General features: G+C 41.7%; 1 non-coding gene across 1 annotated transcript; it reads left to right on the top strand.

The window, feature by feature from the left end:
* The first annotated feature begins 4,552 nt into the window (after positions 1 to 4,552).
* LOC130971059 (small nucleolar RNA R71) lies at positions 4,553 to 4,656 on the top strand. The gene has a single exon (XR_009082294.1). It is a non-coding gene; the product is annotated as a small nucleolar RNA R71 (small nucleolar RNA).
* Positions 4,657 to 20,691: the final 16,035 nt, after the last annotated feature.

The following is a 20,691-nucleotide window of genomic DNA, read 5'->3' as shown; positions in this document are numbered from 1 at the left end:
TTCAGAGGCAAAAAGCTAAAAGCCCCGCTCATCTAATTAATGCTGATCTTCATAGATGTTTTTGGAATTCATTGCATATTCTCTTCTTTTTATCTTATTTGATTTTCAATTGCTTGGGGACAAGCAACAACTTAAGTTTGGTGTTGTGATGAGCGGATAATTTGTACGCTTTTTGGCATTGTTTTTAGTATGTTTTTAATAGTTTGAGTTGAGTTTTTAGTATATTTTTATTAGTTTTTAGTTAAAATTCACTTTTCTGGACTTTACTATGAGTTTGTGTGTTTTTCTGTGATTTCAGGTATTTTCTGGCTGAAATTGAGGGACCTGAGCAAAAATCTGATCCAGAGACTGAAAAGGACTGCAGATGCTGTTGGATTCTGACCTCCCTGCACTCGAAGTGGATTTTCTGGAGCTACAGAAGCCCAATTGGCGCGCTCTCAACGGCGTTGGAAAGTAGACATCCTGGGCTTTCCAGCAATATATGACAGTCCATACTTTGCCCAAGATTTGATGGCCCAAACCGGCGTTCAAAGTCACCTTCAGATTTCCCAGCGTTAAACGCCGGAACTGGCACCTAAATGGGAGTAAAACGCCCAAAATGGCATGAAATCTGGCGTTTAACTCCAAGAAGAGTCTCTACACGAAAATGCTTCATTTCTCAGCCCAAGGACACACCAAGTGGGCCCGAAAGTGGATTTTTATGTCATTTACTCATCTCTGTACACCCTAGGCTACTAGTTCTCTATATATAGGACCTTTTGCTATTGTATTTTCATCTTCTGATCTTTGGAATCTTTTGATCTTTAGATCTTTTGATCACTTTGGGAGGCTGGCCATTCGGCCATGCCTAGATCTTGTTCTTATGTATTTTCAACGGTGGAGTTTCTACACACCATAGATTAAGGTGTGGAGCTCTGTTGTACCTCGAGTATTAATGCAATTACTATTGTTCTTCTATTCAATTCCGCTTGTTCTTATTCTAAGATATTCATTCGCACTCAAGAACTTGATGAATGTGATGATTATGTGACACTCATCATTATTCTCACTTATGAACAAAGTGACTGACAACCACTCTTGTTCTACAAGCAAACGAGGCTCTAATGTTTATCTCTTGGATTCCTGATAACATGATGCATGGTTGATCGCCTGACAACCGAGCGCTCGCCTGACAAACGAGCCAGCCATTCCGTGAGATCAGAGTCTTCGTGGTATAGGCAAGAACTGATGGCGGCATTCAAGAGAATCCGGAAGGTCTAACCTTGTCTGTGGTATTCTGAGTAGGATTCAATGATTGAATGACTGTGACGTGCTTCAAACTCCTGAAGGCGGGGCGTTAGTGACAGACGCAAAAGAATCACTAGATTCTATTCCGGCCTGATTGAGAACCGACAGATGGATAGCCGTGCCGTGACAGGGTGCGTTGAACATTTCCAATGAGAGGATGGGAGGTAGCCACTGACAACGTGAAACCCTTGCATAAGCTTCCATGGAAAGGAGTAAGAAGGATTGGATGAAGACAGTAGGAAAGCAGAGAGCGAGAGGAAGAGACAACATCTTCATCGCTTATCTGAAGCTCTCACCAATGATATGCATAAGTATCTCTATCTTTATCTTTATGTTTTATTCATCATCTATACCCATTTGAGTCTGCCTGACTAAGATTTGCAAGGTGACCATAGCTTGCTTCATACCAACAATCTCCGTGGGATCGACCCTTACTCGCGTAAGGTATATTACTTGGACGACCCAGTGCACTTGCTGGTTAGTTGTGCGGAGTTGTGATGAAGAGTTGAGATTGCAATGAGCGTACCATGTTGATGGCGCCATTGATGATCACAATTTCGTGCACCAGTGCCATCAATGGTAATGGAAAAACAAAAAGCTTACGCTCTTACCACACCAAACTTAGAATGTTGCTCGCCCTCGAGCAAGAGAAGAAAGAAAAGAAGAAGAAGAAGAGAAAATATGGAGGAGAGTGAGGGAGAGGTGTATTCGGCCAAGGTATAGGAGAGGGAGTTGTATTGTGTGAAAATTAAGGAAAATACAGGGGTTTATATAGTGAGGGGAGAGGGAGTAGGTTCGGCTATTTAGGGTGGGTTTGGGTGGGAAAGAAATTTTGAATTTTGAAGGTAGGTGGGGTTTATGGGAAAGAGTGGATGGATGTGAGTGGTGAAGGGGATAATTGGGAAGAGAGATTGAGGCGATTGGTGAAAGGTTTTGGGGAAGAGTGTTTATAGGAAATAGAGGATGAATGTTGAGAAGAGAGGAGAATGTGGTAGGTGGGGATCCTGTGGGGTCCACAGATCCTGAGATGATCCTGTGGGGTCCACAGATCTTGAGGTGTCAAGGATTTATATCCATGCACCAATTAGGCATGTATAATGCCTTTGCATGCAATTCTGGCGTTTAAACGCCGAGGTGATGCATGTTATGGACGTTCAACGCCCAACTGCAGCATGTCTCTGGCGTTAAATGCCAGTTCCATGCTTGTTTCTAGTTTTTAGCGCCAGCTCTCCTCAGGGTATATTCCTGGCGTTTAAATGCCAGGATGCTGCTTGTTTCTGGCGTTCAACGCCAGATCCATGCTCTGTTCTGGCGTTGAACGCCGGCCAGATGCTCCTTACTGGCGTTTAAACGCCAGTAAGTCCTTCCTCCAAGGTGTGTTTTTTCTTCTGCTATTTTTGTTTCTATTTTTAATTTTAATATTTTTTTTGTGACTCCACATGATCATGTACCTGATAAAACATGAAAGAACAAGAAAATAAAAATAAAATTAGATAAATAAAAATTGGGTTGCCTCCCAATAAGCGCTTCTTTAATGTCAATAGCTTGACAGTGGGCTGTCATGGAGCCTCACAGGTGATCAGGTCAATGTAGTAGATTCCCAACACAAAACTTAGAGTTTGGATATGGGGTTTTGACACCAAACTTAGTGTTTGGCTGTGGCCTCCCGACACCAAACTTAGAGTTTGATTGTGGGGGCTTTGTTTGACTCTGTACTAAGAGAAGCTTTTCATGCTTCCTCTCCATTGTTAAAGAAGAAGATCCTTGAGCCTTAAACACAAGGTAGTCCCCATTCAATTGAAGGACTAATTCTCCTCTGTTAACATCTATCACAGCTCTTGTTGTGGCTAGGAAAGGTCTTCCAAGGATGATGCATTCATCCTCTTCCATTCTAGTGTCTAAGATTATGAAATCAGCAGGGATGTAAAGGCCTTCAACCTTTACCAACACGTCCTCTACCAATCCATAAGCTTGTCTTACTGACTTGTCTGCCATTTGTAATGAGAATATGGTAGGCTGTACCTCAATGATCCCCAGTTTCTCCATTACAGAGAGTGGCATAAGATTTATGCCTGACCCTAGGTCACACAGAGCCTTGTCAAAGGTCATGGTGCCTATGGTACAGGGTATTAAGGATTTGCCAGGATCTTGTCTCTTTTGAGGTAAAGTTTGCTGAACCCATGTATCTAGTTCACTAATGAGCAAGGGAGGTTCACCTTCCCAAGTCTCATTACTAAACAACTTGGCATTCAGCTTCATGATGGCTCCTAGATATTGAGCAACTTGCTCTCTAGTTACATTTTCATCCTCTTCAGAGGAAGAATAGTCTTCAGAGCTCATGAATGGCAGAAAGAAGTTTAATGGGATCTCTATGGTCTCTATATGAGCCTTAGATTCCTTTAGGTCCTCAATAGGGAACCCCTTCTTGCTTGAGAGACGTCCCATGAGGTTTTCCTCATTGGGATTCATGTCCTCTCCTTCCTCTCTAGGTTCGGCCATATTGATTATATCAATGGCCTTGCACTCTCTTTTTGGATTTTCTTCAATATTGCTTGGGAGAGTATTAAGAGGAGTTTCAGTGATTTTCTTACTCAGCTGGCCCACTTGTGTCTCCAGATTTCTGATGGAGGACCTTGTTTCACTCATGAAATTTAAAGTGGCCTTAGACAGATTAGAGACTAAATTTGCTAAGTTAGAGGTACTCTGTTCATAATTCTCTGTCTGTTGCTGAGAAGATGATGGATAAGGCTTGATATTGCTGAGCCTATTTCTTCCACCATTATTAAAACCTTGTTGAGGCTTTTGTTGATTCTTCCATGAGAAATTTGGATGATTTTTCCATGATGAATTATAGGTGTTTCCATAAGGTTCACCCATATAATTTACTTATGCTATTGCAGGGTTCTCAGGATCATAAGCTTCTTCTTTAGAAGATGCCTCTTTAGTACTGTTGGATGCACTTTGCCATCCATTCAGACTTTGATAAATCATGTTGACTTGCTGAGTCAACATTTTGTTCTGAGCCAAAATGGCATTCAGAGCATCAATTTCAAGAACTCCATTCCTTTGAGGCGTCCCATTATTCACGGAATTCCTCTCAAAAGTGTAAATGAACTGGTTATTTTCAACTATGTCAATAAGTTTTTGAGCCTCTGCAGGCATTTTCTTTAGGTGAATGGATCCACCTGCAGAATAGTCAAGTGACATCTTAGAGAACTTAGATAGACCATAATAGAATATATCTATCATGGTCCATTATGAAAACATGTCAGAAGGACATCTTTTGGTCATCTGCTTGTATCTTTCCCAAGCTTCATAGAGGGATTCACCATCTTTTTGTTTGAAGGTCTGAACATCCACTCTAAGCTTGCTCAACTTTTGAGGAGGAAAGAATTTAGCCAAGAAGGCCGTGACCAGCTTATCCCAGGAGTCCAGGCTATCTTTAGGTTGAGAGTCCAACCATGCTCTAGCTCTGTCTCTTACAGCAAAAGGGAAAAGAATGAGCCTGTAGACTTCAGGATCTACTCCATTAGTCTTAACAGTCTCACAGATCTGCAAAAACTCAGTTAAGAACTGGTAATGATCTTCTGATGGAAGTCCATGAAACTTGCAGTTCTGTTGCATTAGAGCAACTAATTGAGGTTTCAGCTCAAAATTGTTTGCTCCAATGGCAGGAATTAAGATGCTTCTTCCATCAAACTTGGAAGTAGGTGTAGTATAATCACCAAGCATCCTTCTTGTATTATTGTTGTTGGGTTTGGCTGCCATATCTTTTTCTTGTTCGAAAATTTTAGCAAGGTTGTCTCTGGATTATTGTAATTTAGCTTCTCTAAGTTTCCTCTTCAGAGTCCTTTCAGGTTCTGGATCAGCTTCAACAAGAATACTTTATTCCTTATTCCTGCTCATATGAAAGAGAAGAGAACAGAAAAATAAGAGGAATCCTCTATGTCACAGTAAAGAGGTTCCTTATTGTTAGTAGAAGAAGAAAGGGAATATGAGTGAAGAAGAATGAATAATCCAAACACAAGGGTGAGGATAGAGGCAGTGATTTGAGATGGAGAGAAGCGTTAGTGAATGAAAAAATAAATAGAGTAAGATGAAGGGAGAGAGATTTTCGAAAATAAATTTTGAAAAGGAGTTAGTGATTTCGAAAATTAAAGGAAGAATTAAAATTTGAAATTAAAATTTAAAACAATTAATTAAAAAAAAAGAATTTTTGAAAAAGGGGTGAGATATTTTCGAAAATTAGAGAGGAAAAAGTAGTTAGGTGGTTTTGAAAAAGATAAGAAACAAACAAAAAGTTAATTAGTTAGTTGAAAAAGATATTAAAATCAATTTTGAAAAGATAAGAAGATAAGAAGTTAGATAAGATATTTTTAAATCAAATTTTTGAAAAAGATATGATTTAAAAAGATATGATAAAAAGATATGATTTTAAGAAAAAGATATTTTGAAAAAGATTTAATTTAAAAGATATGATTCTAGAATTTAAAGATTGAACCTTTCTTAACAAGAAAGTAACAAACTTCAAATTTTTGAATCAATCACATTAATTGTTAGTGTAATTTTCAAAAATAAAGATAAAATTAAGAAAAAGATTTTTGAAAAATATATTAAAAAAATAAATTTCGAAAATTAATAAAAAAATGAAAAAGATTTGATTTTTGAAAAAAAATTTTAATAAGATAAAATTTTTAAAATTTGAAAATTTGACTTGAGTTACAAGAAACAACTAATTTTAAAAATTTTTGACTAAGTCAACCCAAATTTTCAAAATGTTGAGAGAAAAAAGGAAAAAGATATTTTTTTTATTTTGAATTTTTAATGATGAGAGAGGAAAACACAAATATGACCCAAAACATGAAAATTTTGGATCAAAACCAATGATGCATGCAAGAACACTATGAATGTCAAGATGAACACCAAGAACACCTTGAAGATCATGATGAACATCAAGAACATATTTTTGAAAAATTTTTGATGCAAAGAAAACATGCAAGACACCAAACTTAGAAATCTTTAATGCTTAGACAATATGAATGCAAAGATGCACATGAAAAACAATAAAAGACACAAAACAAGAAAACATCAAGATCAAACAAGAGGACTTTTGAACAACTTGAAGATCATGAAGAACACCATGAATGCGTGAATTTTTGAAAAAATGCAAGAACAATATGATTATACAATTGACACCAAACTTAAAAATTGAATGCTTAGACAATATGAATGCAAAGATGCACATGAAAAAACAATAAAGACACAAAACAAAACATCAAGATCAAACAAGAGACTTTTGAACAACTTGAAGATCATGAAGAACACCATGAATGCGTGAATTTTTGAAAAAATGCAAGAACAATATGATTATACAATTGACACCAAACTTAAAAATTGAATCTAGACTCAAACAAGAAACACAAAAATTTTTGGTTTTTTTATGATTTTATGATTTTTTTTTTATTTTCTTTTGATTTTTTTGAAAAACATATAGGAAAAAGAAAAGAAATTCAAAATTTTTAATAAGAATTCCGGAATCTTTCATGTTAGCCTAAGCTCCAATCCAAGGGTTGGGCATGCTTAATAGCCAACCAGCTTTAAGATATAAATCGCATGCAACAGTTGATACTTCATCCAACTCCAATACATACCCTTTATTTGCAGGGAAGCCTCAATCCAAAAGGTTTGGATATGGCTTTACAGCCAGCCAGGCTTCAACATGTTACCATGAAACTCTAGAATTCATTCTTAAAAATTTTGAAGAATTTTCGAAAACAGGTGACAAATTTTGAAAAAAATATATAATTTATTTGAAAACATTTTGAAAAGAAATAAAAAGAAAATTACCTAATCTGAGCAACAGATGAACCGTCAGTTGTCCAACTCGAACAATCCCCGCAACGGCGCCAAAAACTTGGTGCACAAATTGTGATCATCAACAATGGCGCCAAAAACTTGGTAGCACTCTCAAACGTGAATCACACTTAGTCACAACTCCGCACACTAACCAGCAAGTGCACTGGGTCGTCTAAGTAATACCTTACGTGAGTAAGGGTCGATCCCACGGAGATTGTTGGTATAAGCAAGCTATAGTCATCATGTAAATCTCATTAGGCTAGTAAATTTTATGGAGTTTTCGAATAATAAATAAGCAGAAAAAAAAGATAGAGTTACTCATGTAATTCAATGGTGGAATTTCAGATAAGTGTCTGGAGATTCTTGTCCCTATTGGATCTCTGCTTTCCTACTGCCTTCCTTCAATCCTTCTTATTCCTTTCCATGGCAAGCTGTATGTAGGCATCACCGTTGTCAATGGCTACATCCATCCTCTCAGTGAAAAAGGTCCAAATGCTCTGTCACGGCATGGCTAATCATTTGTCGATTCTCGTCATGTTGAATAGAATCCCTTGATTCTTTTGCGTTTGTCATCACGCCCAACAATCGTGAGTTTGAAGCTCATCACAGTCATCCCTGAATCCTACTCGGAATACCACAGACAAGGTTTATGACTTTCCGGATTCTCATGAATGCCGCCACTCACTAGCTTATACCACGAAGATCTGATTAAGGAATCCAGAGATATGCGCCCGGTCTAGGTAGAACGGAAGTGGTTGTCAGTCACGCGTTCATAGTGAGAATGATGATGAGTGTCACGGATCATCACATTCATAATGTTGAAGTGCACGAATATCTTAGAATAAGAACAAGCGGAATTGAATAGAAAATACTAGTAATTGCATTGAAACTTGAGGTACAGAAGAGCTCCACACCCTTAAGCTATGGTATGTAGAAACTCTACTGTTAAAAATACATAAGTGATGAAGGTCCAGGCATGGCTGAATGGCCAGCCCCCAAACGTGATCAAAAGATCAAAAAATACAATCAAAAGACACTCACTGAATACAATAGTAAAAAGTCCTATTTATACTAGACTAGCTACTAGGGTTTACAAAAGTAAGTAATTGATGCAGAAATCCACTTCCGGGGCCCACTTGGTGTGTGCTTGGGCTGAGCTTGAGCTTTACATGTGCAGATGCTTCTTTTGGAGTTGAACGCCAAGTTGTAATGTGTTTTTGGCATTCAACTCTGGTTCGTGACATGTTTCTGGCGTTTGACTCCAGAATGCAGCATGGAACTGGCGTTGAGTGCCTATTTACGTCATCTAATCCCGAATAAAGTATGGACTATTATATATTTCTGGAAAGCTCTGGATGTCTACTTTCCAACGCCGTTGAGAGCGCACCATTTGGAATTCTGTAGCTCCAAAAAATCCATTTCGAGTGCAGGGAAATCAGAATCCAACAACATCAGCAGTCCTTTGTTAGCCTTCTTATCAGAGTTTTGCTCAGGTCCCTCAATTTCAGCCAGAAAATACCTAAAATTATAGAAAAACACACAAACTCATAGTAAAGTCCAGAAATGTGAATTAGCGTAAAAACTAATGAAAACATCCTTAAAAGTAGCTAGATCCTACTAAAACTACCTAGAAACAATGCCAAAAAGCGTATAAATTATCCGCTCATCAGCGACCCTCGCTGAACTCGAACTCGATCTCTTTATGCAGTAGCCTGGATAAGGGTAATGCTACTTTACTGAATTTCTTAATGAATCTCCTGTAAAAACCTGCATGGCTAAGGAACGGACGGACTTCCCTCACAGAGGAGGGGTAAGGTAAACTAGAAATAACATCCACCTTTGCTGGGTCTACAGAGATACCAATATTAAAAACAACATGTCCTAGAACAATACCTTGTTTTATCATAAAATGACACTTTTCAAAATTTAAAACAAGGTTTGAACTAAAACACCTGTCCAATACTTTAAATAAACTATCCAAGCAAAGGTTAAATGAATCACCATAGACGCTAAAGTCATCCATAAAAACTTCCATACAAGTCTCAATGAGATCAGAGAAAAGACTCATCATTCACCTTTGGAAAGTAGCTGGTGCATTGCAGAAGCCAAAGGGCATTCTCTTATAAGCATAAATCCCAAAAGGACATGTAAAAGTAGTCTTTTTCTGATCTTCAGGAGCTATATAGATTTGAAAATAACCTGTGTAACCATCTAATAAGCAGTAGTGAGATTTACCTGACAGGCGATCAAGCATCTGATCAATGAATGGCAAGGGATAATGATCCTTGCGAGTGGCTTGGTTGAGACGCCTGTAGTCAATGCAAACTCTCCATGCATTCTGTACTCTGGTTGTCAGAAGTTCTCCTTACTCATTCCTTATTGTTGTGACTCCAGACTTCTTGGGTACTACTTGTACTGGGCTGACCCATTCGCTATCTGAAATGGGGTAAATGATATCTGCCTCAAGTAGTCTGGTTACTTCCTTCTTGACAACTTCTAAGATGGTGGGATTCAATCTTCTCTGAGGTTGACGGACAGGCTTTGCTCCCTCTTCTAAGAATATTCTATGTTCATAGACTTGAGGGCTGATGCCTACTATATCCGCCAAGCTCCATCCAATTGCTTTCTTATGCGTCCTCAATACACTAAGCAGTTTTTCTTCTTGGTGGGAAGTGAGCTCCCTTGCAATGATGACTAGAAACTTCTGCTTGTCCTCAAGGTATGCATACTTGAGGTGTGGAGGAAGGGGTTTTAATTCCATTTTCCGCTCATGGTTCGGTTCTGGATTTTCTAGGGCTGGTGAAAATGGTGATGAATCTTCAATGTGTTCAAAGCGTGTCCCCACACTTGGATCTTGCTCCATGTGACTCTCTTCCATTTCTTCCTGGTGAGTTGCAGCTGTAATCTCATTAATGATGTCACATTGGAATATGGAGTGATCTTCTGAGGGATGCTTCAAAGCTTCATCTAGATTGAAGCTCACTGTTCTGCCATCTACCTCAAAAGAGTAGGTACCCGAGAAGGCATCCAGCTTGAAGTTTGAAGTCTTCAAAAATAGTCTACCAAGCAGGATTGACGAAGGTCTCCTTGAGTTATTTTGGGGCATCTCCAGGATATAAAAGTTAATGGAAAACGTGAGTCCTTGAATGCTCACTAATACATCTTCAGCAATTCCAACCACTGTGATAATGCTTTTATCTGCTAACACAAAATGAGCTGCCAACCTTTTTAAGGGAGGGAGCCTTAAAGCATTATATATAGACAAGGGCATAATACTCACGCATTCTCCTAAATCACACATACACTCAGAAAATATCACACCTCCAATGGTACAGTTAACCATGTATGGGCCTGGGTCACTACATTTTTCAGGTATATTTCCCATTAAAGTAGATATAGAACTACCTAAAGGAATAGTTTCTAATTCATTGATTTTATCTTTATGTATGCACAATTCTTTTAAAAACTTTGCATATTTAGACACTTGCTGAATAACATCAAAAGGGAAACAGTTACCTCAACCTTTTTGAAAATCTCTACCATTTTGGGATCTAGTTCCATTTTCTTTCTGGGCTTCTTAACAAGGTGTGGAAATAGAATAGGAGTGGCGTCTTTTATAGCTTCAGCTTGCTGGGGTTCTGCACTCCTTGGTTGGGCTGCTTCTGCTTCAGTCATGCCCTGTACTTCATCTTCTTCTTCAACATCCTCTACCTCAACCGTGTCCGTAGCTGGGGCGTGTTCTGATGAGCCTAGTTCTTCTGGATTCCTCTCCTACAATGTGGTTCCAGATCTCAGGGTAATAGCATTGATGCCACCCTTGAAATTGGGTAATGGTTGAGAGGGGAGTCCACCAGAGCTTGAGTACTGGTTGTTAGAGTTATTCAGTGATCCAATCTGTGAGACAAAGGCTTGCAAGGTAGAATTCAGACCATTTAGAGTAGAAGTAAGATTGTTTTCCATGGCTTGCTGTCTCCGATCAATAGATTGAAGCAACTCATCATTAGGAGATGAAGAGGGGTAAGTGATCTGAGGGGTCTGCTGAGATGCTTGAGGCTGCCTTAGATGAGGTGCTCTGTAGGCCTGATTCTGATTCTACTACCTGAAATTGTTATTGTTATTCTACCTCTGGTTTCCATTGTTATCCCTGCATCCTCTGTTGTGATTGTCCCTCCAACCCTAGTTAAAATTATCTCTCCAACCTTGGTTGGGATTATCCTGCCATCCATGGTTGTAGTTGCCACCTTGATTGTACCCTTGGTTGGGGCGGTCATAGAAGTTGTGAGTGGCTGCCACAGTGTGGTCTTTCGGTTGGAGTTGCGGACACTTATCAGTATAATGACTGTAATCTGCACAGATTCTGCATACTCTTTGTGGAACCAACTGTTGGTTGTGCTGTGGTGGAGAAGGCTGAACTTGATGAGCTTGTTGGTGACTTAGTTGCATCTGCTTCAGTAAGTTGGTCATTTCACATAAGCTCTGAGTTATAGCAGCAGTCTCTTGCTAGTGGATACCTCTGCAACAGCTCTTGACTGACTTTATTTATGCCTGTGATTCCTAGTAGATTCAGCTAAGTCGCTGATCAATTGCCATGCCTCTTCCGTAGTCTTGTACTTCTTCATAGACCCATTGCTAGCACCTTCCAATGTGGTCCTATTTTGAGATTCCATGCCCTGTGTAAAGTAGCCGAGCAATACTATCTTGTCAATCATATGGTGGGAACATGCTTCCAGAAGATTATTGAAGCGCTCCAAATATTTATAGAGTCTTAGATTCGTCCTGAACGATCATGGACATGTCTTTCCTCAGTTTATCGGCAACCTCGGCTGGAAAGAATTTCTCCAAAAATTCTCTTTTAAGCGTATCCCAGTTAGAAACAGTTGCTTTGAATTGAGTGTAGTACCACTCTTTTGCCTTCCCCTCAAGAGAGAATGGGAAAGCCTTTAACAGAATAGAAGTTTCGTCAGTACCATCGCACTTAACAGTAGAACAAGCTGTCTAAAAATCCCTAAGGTGCTTGATAGGCTCTTGAGCAGGTAAGCCATGAAACTTGGGCATCAAGTTGAGTAGTGCAGATTATATTTCAAAATCCACAGCCACTGCTAGGTGGTGTGCCTGGAATGATTGTAGTGTAAAATCAAGGGCTGCAGCCTCTTGGATAGTGACTCTCCTAGGTGCTGCCATGTCACCTGCACGTAAATCAACTTGATCAGTAGAGAGAGAGCTTGTTTCTTCCTTAGATGACATTTCAGGTTCGTCCTCAGAGAGGACTAGCCGACGCCGAGCTTGCCTTATACGGGAAATAGTTCTTTCAATCTCAGGGTCAAATACTGGCAAGCTTGGATCACGAAGTGAACGCGTCATTTAACGAAAGAAATGTGCAGCTCATAGTAACAAAAATAAAAAGAAAAAAATAAATTCCAATCAATAAATTAGCACACTATTGCAACTCCCCGGCAATGGCGCCAAAAATTATCGTGAGCGGAAATTGGCAAATTAAGAATTAATTAGAAAAATGGCGTTGCGAGTACAGTTCTTAACCGGCAGAAATCCACTCGTCAATTTAAAAAAGGTTTGTCACAAATTTTAGAAATAAAATACTGAGAGTATGAGTCCTAGGTCGTCTCCCAACGAGTTGCAGGAAGATGTGCTATTTTATCAATTAGAGGTTTTCAAAAGGGGTTTTGAATTTGTAGAACAGGAAATTAAATTAGAGAATTTATATGATTTAAATAAAATCTTGACTGGGAGAAGATTAATTGGAAGTTCTATCCTTGTTAGAATTTTATCAAGAGCAATTAATAATTAGTCATTGTTTTAATTTAGTTAACCCTCAACGAATGAAGGAAAGTCAAATTAAAAGTCAACTTCTATTCACAAGTCCTAATCCTCTCCCTTAGGAAGGATTAGAGTTAGTGATTAACAAGTCAACCAACAATAAACCAATTACAATTGAACTCTTGAGTATTCTAACTCAAGGTTCTCCTTTTAATCATCTCCCAATCAAGTTGGGGAACTACTCACTCATCATAATTATAGACTTCACAAAATCAATGGGGAAAATAAAAGAAGACATAATAAGTAATAATAAAAGAGATTAATTAAAAATAAAAATAGTCTTGTATTAATGAACTATGAAAAATAATCCAATGTCAACTCTGGAGGAATTAAGAATATAGAAGAATAAATGAAAAGTAAATAACAAACTGTAGTGACTAGTACCGGAGGTAGACTCTTCTCAAAAGCTAAAGCCAAAATCTTCAAAATCCTAATTATGAATGTTCAAGTGAGTAACCTAGGGGAGGAGTAAATTCAGATCTAAAAACTTCCAATTATGCGGAATGAATTGTCCTCTTGTCTCTGTATGTTTCCTGACTCTAATCTCTGTTTTTGGGCCAAAAACTGGGTTGAAATACGGTTCTGAAACTCTGCCAGCGACTTTTGTAATTCTGCAGATCGCGCACGTCACGCGGCTGTGTCGTCTATGCGTTCGCGTCACTCAGCATTTCTCGTACCACGTGTGCGCGTCGTCCACGCATTCGCGTCATTCGTGCAGCTTCCAATCAGCGCGGTCGCGTCAGGCACGCGAGCGCGTCACTCTTATTTCTTCCATTTCGTGCGGTCGCGTGAGCCATGCGACCGCGTGACTTCTCGCTAGTCATCTCCTCAATTCCTTGAGTTTCTTCTATTTTTGCATGTTTCCTCTTCATTCCTTATGCCATTCCTGCCTTATGAAGCTTGAAACACTTAACACACAAATCACGGCATCGAATGGTACGAAGGAAGATAAAAATATACAACTAAAAGGTCTTTAGGAAGCAAGTTATCAATCATAGAATATTTCTAGGAAGGAATTATAAATACATGCAAATCATATGAATAAGTGGGTGAAGACTTGATAAAACCACACAATTAAATACAATATGAATTGTTCATACCCTGACCGAGCTCCTCCAACTCGGCAAATCTATGAAAGGTCCGACCTCGTCCTAAGGCCCACGCCTAGAGGTCGGACCTCGGACAACAAAGCAAGGAAGGCCCATCAAAAGGAACGCAGCCCAAAACCCAAAGGCCGAAAAGGCCTAGCAAAGGCGGTTCCACAAAGATAGGGATAAAACTCCCGAAAGATAAGATAAGATAAGAATATCTTATCCTGGGAAGATCACAGCCAACTACTATAAATACACTGGAGCACCCAGGTATGAGAGACATTCCACATTCTACACATATCTGCTTGGACCCATGCTAACTTAAGCATCGGAGTGTCATTGCAGGTACAACCACCAACCGCCAACACATCAAGCTCGGGTCCCTGACCCCCACCTCGGGCATCTCCAGACGACCGAGCTACACGTTTCAGGTAACCCCTGGAACATTGGCGCCATTGCCGGGGACCTGGAAGTCATCCCTTTACCATGGCGGACGACCCTCTCAACAATGACCACGCTGCATCAGAACAAGAGGAGGAAGTTGACACCGGAGAACGACCGGACAGCCCTCTATCACCACGCACTCCAGGAGGAAACAAACAGAATCGCCCAAAGACATCACTCCCAAATAAAGATCCACAAAACCCCGAAAAAGAAAAGAGCTCAGAAATTCTAGAAGCAGTCCGGGCACAACAAAACCGACTGAAACAACTCGAGGAGGACATAAAGAAGCAAAAAGAAACTGAACAAGATCTGAGAAGGGAGGCTCGCAAACGCAGAGAATTAGAAGAAAAACTGCGGAAAATAGAGGCCAACCTGAAAGATCGGACAGAACGCGACACCGCCCCCGAAGGCAACCATGATCCCTTCACGCAAGAGATCATGAAGGAGAAGGTACCGCGAAACTTCAAACCACCCGATATGGATCTCTACGACGGCACCACCGATCCAAGTCACCACCTCAGCAACTTCAGAAGCAGAATGTACCTAGTCGACGCCTCCGACGCGATTCGGTGCAAAGCCTTCCCCACCACTCTCACCAAATCAGCCATGAAGTGGTTCGACAACCTGCCACCAAGATCAATCACCAGCTTCGAAGACCTAACCAAAAAATTCCTAACAAGGTTCTCCATTCAAAAGGACAAGGCAAAACATGCCCCCAGTCTACTCGGGATCAAACAAGGTAACCAAGAAACTCTCCGAGAATACATGGAGCGATTCAACAAAGCCTGCCTGGACATACAACACTTGCCCACTGAAGCGGCCATCATGGGACTAGCAAACGGCCTAAAAGAGGGACCGTTTAGCCAATCCCTATCCAAACGATACCCGACCTCCCTATACGAGGTACAGGAGCGGGCAGAAAAATATATCAACATGGAGGAAACCTCCCAACTAAGAGACTCTTCTAGGAAGGAATCAACCTACCCACTCCGAGATCGAGATCGGGAACAGAAGAAGAAAGAAGAACCCAACTCGGACAAGCCACGGAAGTACCACAACTACACCCCCCTCCGAGTCTCCCTGGTAGACGTCTACAGAGAAGTATGCCACACCGAAAAAATTCCACCACCCCGACCTCTAAAACACAAGAGAGCGGGGAGAGATCGGTCTGAATACTGTGAATATCACAAGCTCTACGGTCATTCTACTAACGACTGCTACGACCTAAAAAACGTTATAGAAAAGCTAGCCAGAGAAGGAAAACTCGACAGATACATAGCAGAGAAAGGAGAAGAGACCAGGAAGAGGAGGCGGAAAGATAACGAAGATCGGGCCGAACAAACCCCACGAACCCCCGAAAGGCACGTTCACATGATAAATGGAGGGTTTGCAGGCGGAGGAACATCCCGATCCTCGCGAAAAAGACACCTCAAAGAAGTCTACCACGTCTGAGAAGACAGCCCCCTGCCCGAACTACCTACTATCTCGTTTACCCGAGAAGATGCTCAAGGGATAATACCCGGGCACGACGATCCAATGGTAATCACCATTATCCTAGCAAACGCCAACTTACATCGAACCCTGATTGACCAGGGAAGCTCAGCAGATATCCTGTTCAAAACGGCCTTCGACAAGCTCGGACTTGAAGAAAAAGAACTAAAGGCCTATCCCATCGACCTATTTGGGCTAGGGGATACCCCAATCCATCCCTTCGGATACGTCTCGCTACACACTACCTTTGGAAGAGGCGAGCAATCTAAAACATTAAACATCGATTACATTATAGTCGACGTCACTTCAGCATACAATGCCCTCATTGGGCGACCAACCCTAAATAGACTGGCAGCTATAGTCTCAACCTCACACCTCTGTATGAAGTTCCCTACCGCAAAAGGAATCGCTACCCTAAAAGGCGACCAAAAACTAGCGCGGCGATGCTACAACGAAAGCCTGAGCCTAAAAGGGAAAGAGGTCAACACGATAGAACTCGGACGAGTTCAAGCCCGAGAAGATCTTCGGCCACAACCAGAGGGAGAAACCGAAAAAGTCCAGATTGGGAACACACCTGAAAAAATAACAAACATAGGAGCAAACCTCAAAACGGGCCTAAAAGAGGAACTCATAAACCTCTTAAAGGAGAATTCCGACCTCTTCGCCTGGAAAGCCTCCGACATGCCAGGCATAAGCCCCGACCTGATGTGCCATAAACTATCAGTTTACCCGGGATCCCGACCTGTCCAACAAAGACGTCGGAAGCTCGGACCCGAGCGCATGCAAGCAATAGAAGAACAAGTACAAGCATTACTAGATGCAGGGTTCATTAGGGAAGTAAAGTACCCCCTATGGCTCGCAAACGTGGTCCTGGTAAAAAAGCCCAACGGAAAATGGAGGATGTGCGTCGATTACACAGACCTCAACAAAACCTGCCCCAAAGACCCATATCCACTACCAAACATCGACGCCTTAGTAGACGCAGCCTCAGGCTACAGATATCTCTCCTTCATGGACGCATACTCGGGATACAATCAAATCCCGATGTACGGACCCGACCAAGAAAAGACCTCGTTCATAACCCCAAGGGCCAACTACTGCTACGTAGTAATGCCCTTTGGGCTGAAGAACGCAGGGGCAACCTACCAGAGGCTAATGAACAAAGTGTTCTCAGAGCACATCGGACTACAGCTAGAGGTGTACGTCGACGACATGCTAGTAAAGACACAAGAAGACAGGAACTTGCTGACCGACCTCACCAGCGTCTTCGGCACCCTCAGAAAACACAACATGAGACTTAACCCGACAAAGTGCACCTTCGTCGCAGAAGCCGGAAAGTTCTTGGGCTTCATGCTGACTCAAAGGGGCATCGAAGCAAACCCGGACAAATGCCAAGCGATACTCAATATGAAGAGCCCGACGTGTGTCAAAGAAGTGCAACAACTGAATGGAAGGCTAGCCGCCCTATCAAGATTCTTGGCAGGATCAGCAATAAAGTCACTACCTCTCTACTCACTCCTAAAGAAAGGGAAACCCTTCTCATGGACCCCAGAGTGTGAAAAAGCCTTTCAAGAATTCAAGGAATTCCTCGGGCAGCCACCAATCCTAACCCGACCTCTAAAAGGAGAAGAACTCGTACTATACCTCTCGGTCGGACATCGAGCAGTCGCTTCAGCATTAATACGAGAAAATGACCAAGGACAACACCCCATATACTTTGTGAGCAAGGCACTACAAGGGGCCGAATTAAACTACCAGAAGATAGAAAAATTCGCCTACGCCCTAGTATTCACAGCTCGGAGGCTCCGTCCCTACTTTCAAACCCACACCATCAAAGTCCGGACAAACCAACCCATGAGACACATCCTACAAAAAACAGACCTGGCGGGACGAATCCTACAATGGGCGGTGGAACTGTCCGAGTTCGACCTCCACTACGAAGCCCGGACTGCCATAAAATCTCAGCATCTAGCCGACTTCGTCGCAGAATACACTGAGACCCCTGGAACCCCACTCTCATGGAACCTGTATGTCGACGGGTCCTCAAACAAAACAGGAAGTGGAGCAGGGGTTATACTCGAAAGCGACCAAGGAACGCAGATAGAATTATCCCTAAAATTCGAGTTCCAGGCCTCGAACAACCAAGCCGAATACGAGGCCCTACTAGCAGGTCTAAAGCTAGCCGAAGAGGTCGGAGCCCGGAAAATCACGATCTTCAGCGACTCCCAGGTCATCACATCACAAGTGAATGGAAGCTACCAGGCCAAAGACCCAACTATGAAAAAATACCTGGACCAAACAAAGGCACAATTACGCCACTTTCCAGAGATACAGATCCAGCACATACCTCGGGAACAAAACGCCCGGGCAGACGCGCTCTCAAAACTTGCCAGCACCAAGCCCGGAGGCAACAACAGAAGTCTCCTCCAGGAAACCTTACAATCTCCCTCCGTGGCAAGAGAGGAAGAAACGCTAAATATATCCGACCAACAGCAAGGATGGATGACCCCCATACTCAGCTACCTGAAGTCGGGAACCCTCCCTGCCGAAAGAAAAGAAGCTAAAAGACTCACGAAAGACGCCCAGAATTATACACTAATTCACGACGTATTATACAGAAGAGGATTCGCAAACCCCCTCCTTAGGTGCGTCCCGACCTCAGAAACAAAGGGCGTCCTCGAAGAAATCCACGGAGGCATGTGTGGGAACCATCTCGGAGCTCGGGCATTATCCAAAAAAGTAGTCCGAGCTGGATTCTACTGGCCGACCTTGCAAAGAGACGCAACGGAATTTGTGAAAATATGCCCCCCCTGCCAAAAACACGCCAATTTTCACAAGGCACCACCCGAAGACCTTATCAGCATCACCGCACCATGGCCCTTCGCAAAATGGGGACTTGACCTACTCGGCCCGTTTCCCCAAGGACCGGGCAAGTCAATACCTCATAGTAGGGGTCGACTACTTCACAAAGTGGATCGAAGCTGAACCCTTAGCCACCATTACGGCTCAAAAAAGTCGCAAATTCCTATACAAAAATATTGTCACAAGGTTCGGAGTCCCCTACTCCATCACAACAGACAATGGAACACAGTTCACGGACACAAGTTTTCAGAACTTGGTGGCCGAACTAAAAATCAAACAGCAATTCACCTCAGTCGAGCACCCACAAGCCAATGGACAAGCAGAGGCTGCAAATAAAGTCATCTTGGTCGGGTTAAAACGGAGACTCCAAGAGGCCAAAGGGGCATGGGCCGAAGAGCTCCCCCAGGTGCTATGGGCATATCGGACAACTCCACACTTTACAACGGGAGAATCGCCATTTCGACTAGCTTACGGGATGGAGGCAATGATTCCTATCGAAATAGATGAAGGGTCACCCAGAGTCATCTTCTACAACGAAGAAGGTAACCCGCAGGCACAAAAGGAAGAACTCGACTTCCTCCCCGAGGTCCGAGAAAGAGCCCGGATCCGAGAAGAAGCCTTAAAACGGCGAACGGCCCTCAGATACAATCAGAAAGTAATAAAACGAAGCTTTTCCACTCACGACCTAATTCTAATCCGAAATGACATCGGAACACAAAAGTCGGGAGAAGGAAAGCTGGCTGCAAATTGGAAAGGACCCTACAAAGTAACAGAAGTCTTAGGAATAGGCTATTACAAGATATCCGACCTAGAAGGCAATGAGCTGCCCAGAGCCTGGCACGCCTGTAATCTAAGACGGTACTACAGCTAGGAAAATTTGACCCGAGGTGTACTCTTTTTCCCTACAAGGGTTTTTTAACGAGACACCCGGTCAAGTAAGGCACCCGACCTAGTCAAGGGTAAAACACTCTGTAAATATTCTTTCTTTTTTAATACTAATCAAATTTCTCTATTTTCTTTTCTTCTTCCCCATGATGAAACAAATCAAAGTACCCCGCCAAGGCGCATTAATTTATGCTCGACAAAACGCAAAAAATCATTTGCCAAAAAGACCGCACAAGGTCGGCAAAGATAAAGCGACGAGGTTCAAATTAATGTGAGAAGTTATAAAGTAACTCTGAAAAATCTCAAAAAGCCAAATAAAAAGAGATTACAAAAATAACTTAAAAGGCCGACCAACGACAAGGTCGGACCCAACAAAGGGAAGTACTCGAACACCCGAGGTCCGAGGAAAAACCCGGATCCAGGAAAGAAGCCTTAAAGAGGCAAAGCCAAGATTTCGAAAACGCTTACTAAAAAGTTGCTATACAAAAACAACTAAAAAGTACAAGCGAAAAAACGAAATCAAAGGAAGAGGCAAAGCCAAGATTTCGAAAACGCTTACTAAAAAGTTGCTATACAAAAACAACTAAAAAGTACAAGCGAAAAAACGAAATCAAAAGAAGAGGCAAAGCCAAGATTTCGAAAACGCTTACTAAAAAGTTGCTATACAAAAACAACTAAAAAGTACAAGCGAAAAAACGAAATCAAAAGAAGAGGCAAAGCCAAGATTTCGAAAACGCTTACTAAAAAGTTGCTATACAAAAACAACTAAAAAGTACAAGCGAAAAACGAAATCAAAAGAAGAGGCAAAGCCAAGATTTCGAAAACGCTTACTAAAAAAGTTGCTATACAAAACACTAAAAAGTACAGGCGAAAAAACGAAATCAAAGGAAGAGGCAAAGCAAAGTTTCAAAACGCTAGCTAAAAAGTTGTTATCCAAAAA

This window comes from Arachis stenosperma, chromosome 3 (genome assembly GCF_014773155.1).
Source record: "Arachis stenosperma cultivar V10309 chromosome 3, arast.V10309.gnm1.PFL2, whole genome shotgun sequence".
Lineage (NCBI taxonomy): Eukaryota > Viridiplantae > Streptophyta > Magnoliopsida > Fabales > Fabaceae > Arachis > Arachis stenosperma.
This window is presented reverse-complemented; position numbering and strand designations above follow the sequence as displayed.